Source organism: Plecotus auritus (genome assembly GCF_963455305.1).
Source record: "Plecotus auritus genome assembly, chromosome: 2".
Taxonomy (NCBI): domain Eukaryota; kingdom Metazoa; phylum Chordata; class Mammalia; order Chiroptera; family Vespertilionidae; genus Plecotus; species Plecotus auritus.
In genome coordinates, this window is record NC_137771.1 from 141,364,448 (window position 1) to 141,373,037 (window position 8,590).

Consider the following 8,590-nt stretch of genomic DNA (forward strand, 5'->3'; position numbering starts at 1 on the left):
AAGCTATCATTCAGAATTGAAGGGCAGATAAAGAGTTTCACAGACAAGAAAAAGCTAAAGGAGTTCATCACCACCAAACCAGTATTATATGAAATGCTGAAAGGTATTCTTAAAGAAGAGGAAGAAGAAAAAAGGAAAGATAAAAATTATGAACAACAAATACATATCTATCAACAAGTGAACCTAAAAATCAAGTGAATTAAAAACCTGAGGAACAGAATAATCTGGTGAATATAATAGAATCAGGGGCATAGAAAGGGAGTGGACTGATAATTCTCAGGGGGAAAGGGGTATGGGGGGTTCATGAAGAGACTGGACAAAAATCATACACCTATGGATGAGGACAGTGGGGGGTAGGTAAGGGCAGAAGGTGGGGTGGGAAATGGGTGGAGGGGAGCTATGGGGGAAAAAGGGAGAAATAATTGTAATAATCTGAATAAAGATTTATTTAAAAAAAAAGAAAAACAATTTTAAATATGATAATGTTACATGCAATAAAGATGTGTCTATCTCTTCCTTTCACTTCCTCTCTGAAATCAATAAAAATATATTTTTAAAAAATAATGTCTCATAATTTATGAAAGGTAGAAAAAAAAGAACTTAAGGGCTTACCATAAATTTTTGGGGTGTAAAGAGAAGGGAGTTGATTGAAAAATAACATTTTACTGAAAATAATTGAAAAACTTGTATTGAAATAGACTTGTATGTAACATAAATTTAAATGGCATTTTCAAATTTATTAAACAAGATCCTTACAATCTTACCTGTGACATGAAACTCGGTTCCAGTGGTTTGCAAACCTAAGTCTATGGGCCAGTCCAGCCTATAGCCTGGTTCTGTATGGTTGTCAAGCTGAGAATAGTTTTTACATTTTTAAAAGATTAAACTAGAATATGCAACAGAAACTGCATGTAGCCTACAAAGCCTAAAGTCTGGTTCTTTACAGAAAAATGGTTTACTGGTCTCTGCCCTAGAACCAGATAGGACAGTTTGATGAGAACCACTTGGATAAAATATATAAAGATTTCTCTTCACCAAGACTGCTCTCAGGGGCTCCATAACAAAGTACATACTACTAACTCAGTGGCTTGAAGAACACAAATTTATTTTCTCACAGGTCTGGAGGCTAGAAGTCCAAAATCAAGGTGTTGGCAGAGTTGATTGTGTCTGAAAAAAGAATCTGTTCCAAACCTTTCTTCTTGAATTATAGATTGCCAGCCACCTTCCCCCTGAGTTTCTTCACTTTGTCTTCCTCTGTATGTGTTGCTGTTCAACATTTCTCATTTTTATAAGGACACTGATCATCTTGGATTAAGGCCTTCCTAATGACCTGGTTTCACTTGATTACCTCTGTAAAGACCCTATCTCCAAATAATATATTCAGAGTGACACTGAGGACACAATCCAACACATAACAGTAGAATTCTCTAATACCTCCACATTACTCAAATGAAATTTTAATTTGAGAGAAGGCTAGATAGATTATATTATTTGCTCAGAGCTAATAACCACAGAAATAGGATATGAACCCAAAATTTGAATGACTCCTCAAGTCAAGTATATTTATACTCCTCTAAGTTGCCCCAAGGAACAAAATACTAATTATATCACATATTTATTCAGTTCCACAAATATGTATGTTATATATCTATATATGTCATACATACTTATATAAATAAGACAGGATCCCTCTCTGTAAAAGGAGACCAAATGTATGTATAGATATCTACACTAATAAAAGAGAAACATTCAAATTAACCATCACTCTGCTATGCCCACCAGCCAATCAGGAGGGAATATGCAAATTAGGAGAAAGATGGCAGCCGCCCAGCTGCTCCAGGTACGGAGTGGCAGGTGGGGCAGGATGCCTGCTATGAGAGGGAGGGCGGGGGGTGAAGGGATCTACAGGAGTGGCACTCTGGCCACAGCGAAGAGGAAGACTGCAGATTCCGGAATCTACAGCGAAGATGAAGATGAAGACGGCAGTCTGCAGTGAAGATGGCAGACTGGCCAGAGCGAAGGCCTGCGTCCCAGGTGCCGGAGGAAAACTGGTGCTGGAAGCCAAGGGAAGTAAGGCCTATTGCATGAATCTCTTTGTGCAATGGGCCTCTAGTTTATAATAAAAGGTGAAAAGTGATGAGTGCCATTACTAAATATCAATAATTTGAAGAAGAGATTTTATTTCTTTCACTAGAGTCCCGGTGTATGCATTCGTGCACTGGGGGCGGGGGTCACCTCAGCCCGGCCTGAGCCCTCTCGCAGTCCAGGATGCCTCGGGGGATGTCCGCCTGCTGGCTTAGGAGAGATCGGGCCTAAACTGGCAGTCAGACATCCCTCTTGCAGTCTGGGGCTCTTGCAGTCAGGGGCTCCTTGCTCCTTACAACCCGCCTGCAATGGAGGTGGGAGAGGCTCCTGCCACCACCGCTGTGCTTGCCAGTGGTGAGCCCAGCTTCTGGCTGAGCAGCACTCCCCCTGTGGGAGTGCACTGACCACCAGGGGACAGCTCCTGCATTGAGAGTCTGCCCCCTGTTGGTCAGTGCGCATCATAGCAACTGGTTGTTCCACTGTTTGGTTGGTTTACGTATTAGCCTTTTATTCTATAAGGACAAGCATACTTTTAGTTCAAGTGACCTATATCTTACTAGAGGCCGGATGCATGAAATTCGTGCAAGAGTAGGCCTTTGCAGCCCTGGCAGCTGCCTGGATCCCTCCCTTGCAGCCACGGTGGCTGCCTCAATCCCATGGCTTCAGCCCCGGCTTTGTCCGGAAGGTTGTCCGGAAGGACATCTGATCTAATTAGCATATTATGCTTTTATTGTTATAGATGATGTGTGTCACCTCAAGATTCTCTTAAGGTAAAAACTTTCTCTCTTCCTTCTCTGGAACCAGGATGTCAAAAGCCACTGCAAGTTAGGATCTATCTTTTCTAGGTATAATTTTTTAATAACACCTGGTAGGATTCTTTAAATTGGGACCTTGTAAAAATTAACACAAAATAAAAAGTTTAATAATAGCTGAACCTACATCATGCAATGAGAAGTGTATAGCAAACATTAATAGAAGCTCATGCAACAAAGTAAAATTAATATACAATGTAAAATTTGGTTATAAATTTCCACTCCTTCCTTATATTAAGGGAAACTAGTACCATGTAGCCCATCCAATTCAAAGAGAAGTTATTAATTTTCTGTTTTGTTTTGTTTTGGTTTGGTTTAATTTTGTTTGTTGCAGCTCTCATTTTTATTGCTATTGTCATTTTGATATTCTAGTTTTTGATCACTGGAGTCTCTTTTTCTCTGATTTCTCTAATTTATGCTCCAGTCTACTAGGTGGTCATATTCTTTCATTTTATTTTACCAAAGTACTTAATGTAAATATCAGGGAGTTCATAGCATTACTGTAAACAATTTCTATAAGTTCATACTATCTAAATTCTCCCCTGAAACTATCTTAGCAGGATTGCTCTTCTCCCAAAGATGGTGTCTACAAAATGCTGGCTTCTGGGCTCCTGCCTTTGTTCTCTGCTCTGTAACAAGGGCTCCCTTTCCTCTGAGCTAAGCCAAGCTACGTGGTAGAAAGATTTTTATAGCTCCTCAATTTTGGTAAAAAGCTTCTAAGATGAATCTAAGCTGGGAAAGTCTCTTCCACTGCACAGATGTCATTGACTTAATTATGTTTCCTGTGATAAAATATTGTATGTCTCCTCTAGCCGTTACTACCCAGAGTTTAATTGTTTAACCACAGCATGACTACTTTTGAAACATTCCACTCTGATAAATGAGTTCATCATTCTTTAAATGCATTATGTAATTAGAGACCAGCACAGAAATGCACTTGAAGTGACTGTTTCATCTAAGTTAGGCCAGCCTTCACCCTGCACCACAATTTAACCAGAATGAGGACTATTGTTCTTTCACCTGTTAGACTTACAGAGTCACAGTTGTCCAAACAGTTTAAGCAAAGTATTTACATTGAATTATATAACTTGGATTATGTAAAATGTTGGTCTAAACTGTTCTAAGAAATGCCAAGAGCCCATGTTCCTTTGTGGACATTTCTTTAGGTCTTTCTTTTGCTATCTGATTAAATGCTTATTTCTGTGTACAGGTGAACATTTTATTCATGGATCCCCTTGTCTTCTACCTCAATAAAAAATAAATAAATTCATTTGTCTATACGCCTGTTATTTATTTGCGTGTATAACATTAGTTATATTTGCCTATGATATGGATTTGGATATAATTATAGTGTTTTATGCTGATGACTGTGCCTTATTTTTTTGGAATTAAGGAATTAACAACACACACAAAAAAAATGTGAATACAGTACTGTTTTGCTTTTAAATCCTAAATCCAGGCACTCTGCTTAATAGAACTCTAGAATTGTGGAAACCTTTCTTTCTTGGAGACTCTGGTCTTAGCCGAGTGGATACAATATCAGAGGAGTGAAGAACTTCTCCCTGGGGCCTTGTGCACCTCACACCATGTAGCACATTCCCCAAGGCCCCAGAAAACTCACGTCAGGGAGTAGGATTGTAAGATTCTCTACACCAGGGGATGGAGGCAGAGGCGGTGGTGGGTAAAGCCGTGAGACTGTAATTCAGGCCTGACCGCTATGAGGGAGAGGAGAAAGGGCTGTCTGTGTAGAGTCTCAGACTGCAGTACGTTTCTAAGAAAGTTTGACTAGGTCCATGGGGATGTACTTAAGCCAAAGTCACTCAGTAGAGAAGTCCCACCACTCATAAGTGGACCTGTTTTAGAATCCCTGCCATGCTCAGTCATTCCTGGGAGCAGCTGTGAAGGAAGCATGGTGGCAGTACAGCAGCAGTGGCTGCAGAGCGCAGCAGCTGAGGCTGTCTGTCAATTACCTTCCCACAGAGGAGTTCCCAGTGGCCTTGTTTCATGGCCATACACTTATGAAAAAACTTATCCTGGCAAAATTAAAATTCCTTTCAATGTTAAATATATAAAAACAAATTTCATTTGGACATTATAATTTGTTGCACACAGCTTAAGATTCGTTATATGAGTGATTGTGGAAGGCCGTATTGATTTGCTAAATATGGGGACAGAGGCTTGGAATAACATTCTAACAGGTGTGAGGTGATATTTCACTGTCATTTTGATTTGCATCTCTCAGATGATTAGTGACTTTGAGCATTTTTTCATATGTCTCTTGGCTTTCTGTATGAGAAGAGACCATTTCTTTATGAACCCTCTGCTGTACCATCACCCTTTCTTCATGTCTATATACGTCTCTATTTCCCATTTAAAAATAAAATCCTGAGTCCTGCCAGTGTGGCTAAATTGGTTGAGCATTCTCCTGTGCACCGAAAGGTCAACACCAGTTTGATTCCAGGTCAGGGCACATGCCTAGGTTGCGGGCTTGAATCCCAGGAGGCAGCGGATGATGTTTCTCGCTCACATTTATGTTTCTCCCCCTCATTTCCCCTCTTTTGCTCTCTCTCTCTGAAATCAATAAAAACACATTTTTAAAAATATGCTTGATTCTTTGTGTCAATTCCTTTTTAATTTTTATCACTCACCTTTTAGTTTTTCTCTTTCTCCTTAATTACTTTTCCTTTCCTTTAAGGTGATGATCATTGAACCACAATATGACAATCTCACATATGTGAGAAAAGAAGGGATTGGCCTTCCTCTTCTGGGCTCCATGCAGGGGGTGGCTAGGGGATGGGCGGCCTGGACCCCATAGGGTGGGCAAGTGTTGGAAATGGAGCTTCTCCCTGGACCTGACTACAACCAGAACCAGGTGGTTACTAATTGCTCCTCATTCATCCATTGATGCCTGCCAGGGAAAAAACAAACAAATGCTATCACATGTCCCAGAAAGCCCAGCTGCTATTCTACCACTAGCCACTGGAGGGCCCCAAACACTGCAATGGATCACCACAGCTTCCCACCGCCTTCACTAGACAGGTGCCCAGCAAGCCCATTGACCATCACTTTCTAGGTATCCCCTAGGTTTGATACCACGGCAGAAAACTGGTTCACAGGGACATCCAGAAACAGAAACATCATCCCTGAGACCAGGCAAGATACTCAAGGTGGAAATGTACCACCTCCAAGTTTCCACATTTAACATTTGAGAGTTCACAGTCTTCTTCCAGTTTAGCCACACTTGGGATCCTCTTAACTTGGGAGTGCCCCAATCAAACAAAACGGACATTCCCAGAAGGCCCCGAGTTCCAATGCTCAGTCCCCAAAGCTGTGGGGAACTGTCAGCACATGCACCTCAAATCTTACCTAACGTGGTCATGCACCTACATCCGGACCCCACAGTCATCTTCCGGGAAGCACGTGCCCCTTCCCTGGATCAAAAGGAAAACAGCCCGCCCAGCCGCTCTCTTCACACTAGCGCCCCTGAGAGCCCAGAGCCCTGGCCTGTTCTGGTTAAAGACCCTTCTCTGGAGAGGTGTGGGGTAAGGTCACGTGGAGGAGAGGAGGGCAGCTGGTTACTTACCTCAGGGAGAGAGGGAAGCTGAGCAAAAGCTCATTCCTTGTGAAAAACTGACTGGATTTCTCAGACATCAATAATGGCAAGAAATTGATTGCTGGTTTTCATAGAGTTCTAAAGTAATTTTCTGGCTCACAGAAGAGTATATTGAATACAATAAAATGGAAATGCTAGTAATACTAATAACATCAAGAGAAAAAATATATTTTAACCAGAGCCTTGGAATCATAAGGAAACTCAGCTCCCAGATTTGCTTTTTAAAATACCTTATTATAAACAGTTTTTAGTGTAATGAATAGTTCACTTTATTTTTTTTTGTATTAAATGTTTAAATTTTTAAAACATCTTGTACTATTTAAAATGTGTGCAAATAAATGGTTGCAGAAAATTTTAGAGAAAATAGAATGGTTTGGCAAAGCTTACTGCAAATGATCAGTAAAAAATGTTAGGGGAGAGCTGATAATTATGAATAAATTTTAATCCAATAAATTTAATTGCAGGAAAAAATATAAAAAGAGTGCTAGCAAGCATCAAGGAAGTCTGGATGTGAACCAGAATTTAATTATTTTCCCTATATTTTTGAGTGTTTTTAGTACTCTTTTGTCACTAAAGTTACTTGAAAGAAACTTTCTGTTCAAATGTCTTAGTAGTGGAAAGTTTGCTGTTAACAGTGAATTTGTGTGTTATATAGGACAGTGGTTCAAGTTGTGCAACATTATGTAGAGTAATGCAAAGATGTGCATTCTCTCATAATTACATTGTAAACCACTGAAAAAATACATTTGAAATGGGAAAATGTCATTTTAAGCAGATTTTGAAGCAAGCTGATGATGTCTCAGCAACTCACCATGTGAAGAACATTGATAGTTTATGGTCTTTCAAAATTAATTTGTTTTTATAGACCTTATACACTGGATCTTCAAGTTTTAGTCAATGCTGAGACCCTCTTGGTGATTTTAATAGTTCTTGTGAGTTCCTGGTCTCTCCATAAAAAGCAAAACATTTCCCCAAATTAAATTAGTTTGTAATATTAAATTGGTTCTCATTTAGCTTTATATCCTCTTCAGCACTTAGCATGTTGCCTTGGCCTGAACTCAACTCAGCTAAAGCTGTGAAATGTCACAAGCAAAGAATCATGGAAAACTGTATGCAATTAGTGATATCTCATTCAAAATAGGCAGCTATCTAGTTGCCTGAGAGTGGATATTATTAATTTTTTTTTTTTATCAACAACTGGGTATTTTTTGCCCAATGTTTGTTATCTCCAGGGGCAAAGTAAAATGAATAACTGAGATTCTTATGGGTTTTTCTGAGATGAGTTAAGTCTTGAGTATAGTAAAATATGAAGCTAGGAACCTATTAGGCTAAGTATTTCTCCTAAGGGAAGGACAGTGTCTGATCTTTGTTCAAGAATAAGCTACATTTTTATCTCCTTAGTGTGCCAGTGGAAACACCAGCTGAGTTATATTTTCTCATTCTGTCACCAGTTCCTCCTACTGTTGCTGTTGCTGCTACAAATTAGTCCTTCAACCTTCAGAATTCTGTAGGTTGCCTTGTCAGTCAGTCTTTTGTTTGATTGGGGCACTCCCAAGTCAACCCCAAATGCAATGCCATACTTTTGTGGTTCTTCTGTTTGAGCTTTTAATTGTTGTAGGTAACATTATAATATTTTAAATATCCTGTATTAAATGCAATATGGTCTCATCATTTGAATATTTTTTAAAGTAGTACACAGGGGAATCAGATAACTTGTAAAAAGATCACTCAAACCAAGTTTTGAAAGTGGCGTAGATGTTTAAAAATTATTTAAATGGGAGATACAAGATGGTGGCCGATGGGATGGCAGGATACAAGATAGTGTGTGAGTGAGAGAGTGAAAAGAGAGTGCATGGGCATGCAGGGATTGTCTGTAATTCTGAGCGAGGGACAGTTATATTCCACAGGACTGTTGGGGACTGGTGGACAGGCTCCCCTAGCCGGGCAGCCTCTACTACTTCTGAAATCTCTCCTGGAGCAGTTGGCTCTGCTGCAGAGACCACACCATCTGAAAGGGGAAAGCAGCTGTGATCAGAAGCCCAGCCTTACCTTTATCCCAGGAGACCCCGAATACCTCCCA

The 8,590-nt window shown here is 40.0% G+C and overlaps 1 pseudogene across 1 annotated transcript; it reads left to right on the forward strand.

The window, feature by feature from the left end:
• The first annotated feature begins 5,837 nt into the window (after nucleotides 1–5,837).
• Nucleotides 5,838–7,996, forward strand: LOC308241217 (RAD9, HUS1, RAD1-interacting nuclear orphan protein 1-like; annotated as a pseudogene). Its single transcript has 2 exons — nucleotides 5,838–6,432; nucleotides 7,912–7,996. The product of its transcript is annotated as an RAD9, HUS1, RAD1-interacting nuclear orphan protein 1-like (transcript).
• The last annotated feature ends 594 nt before the right edge of the window (nucleotides 7,997–8,590 follow it).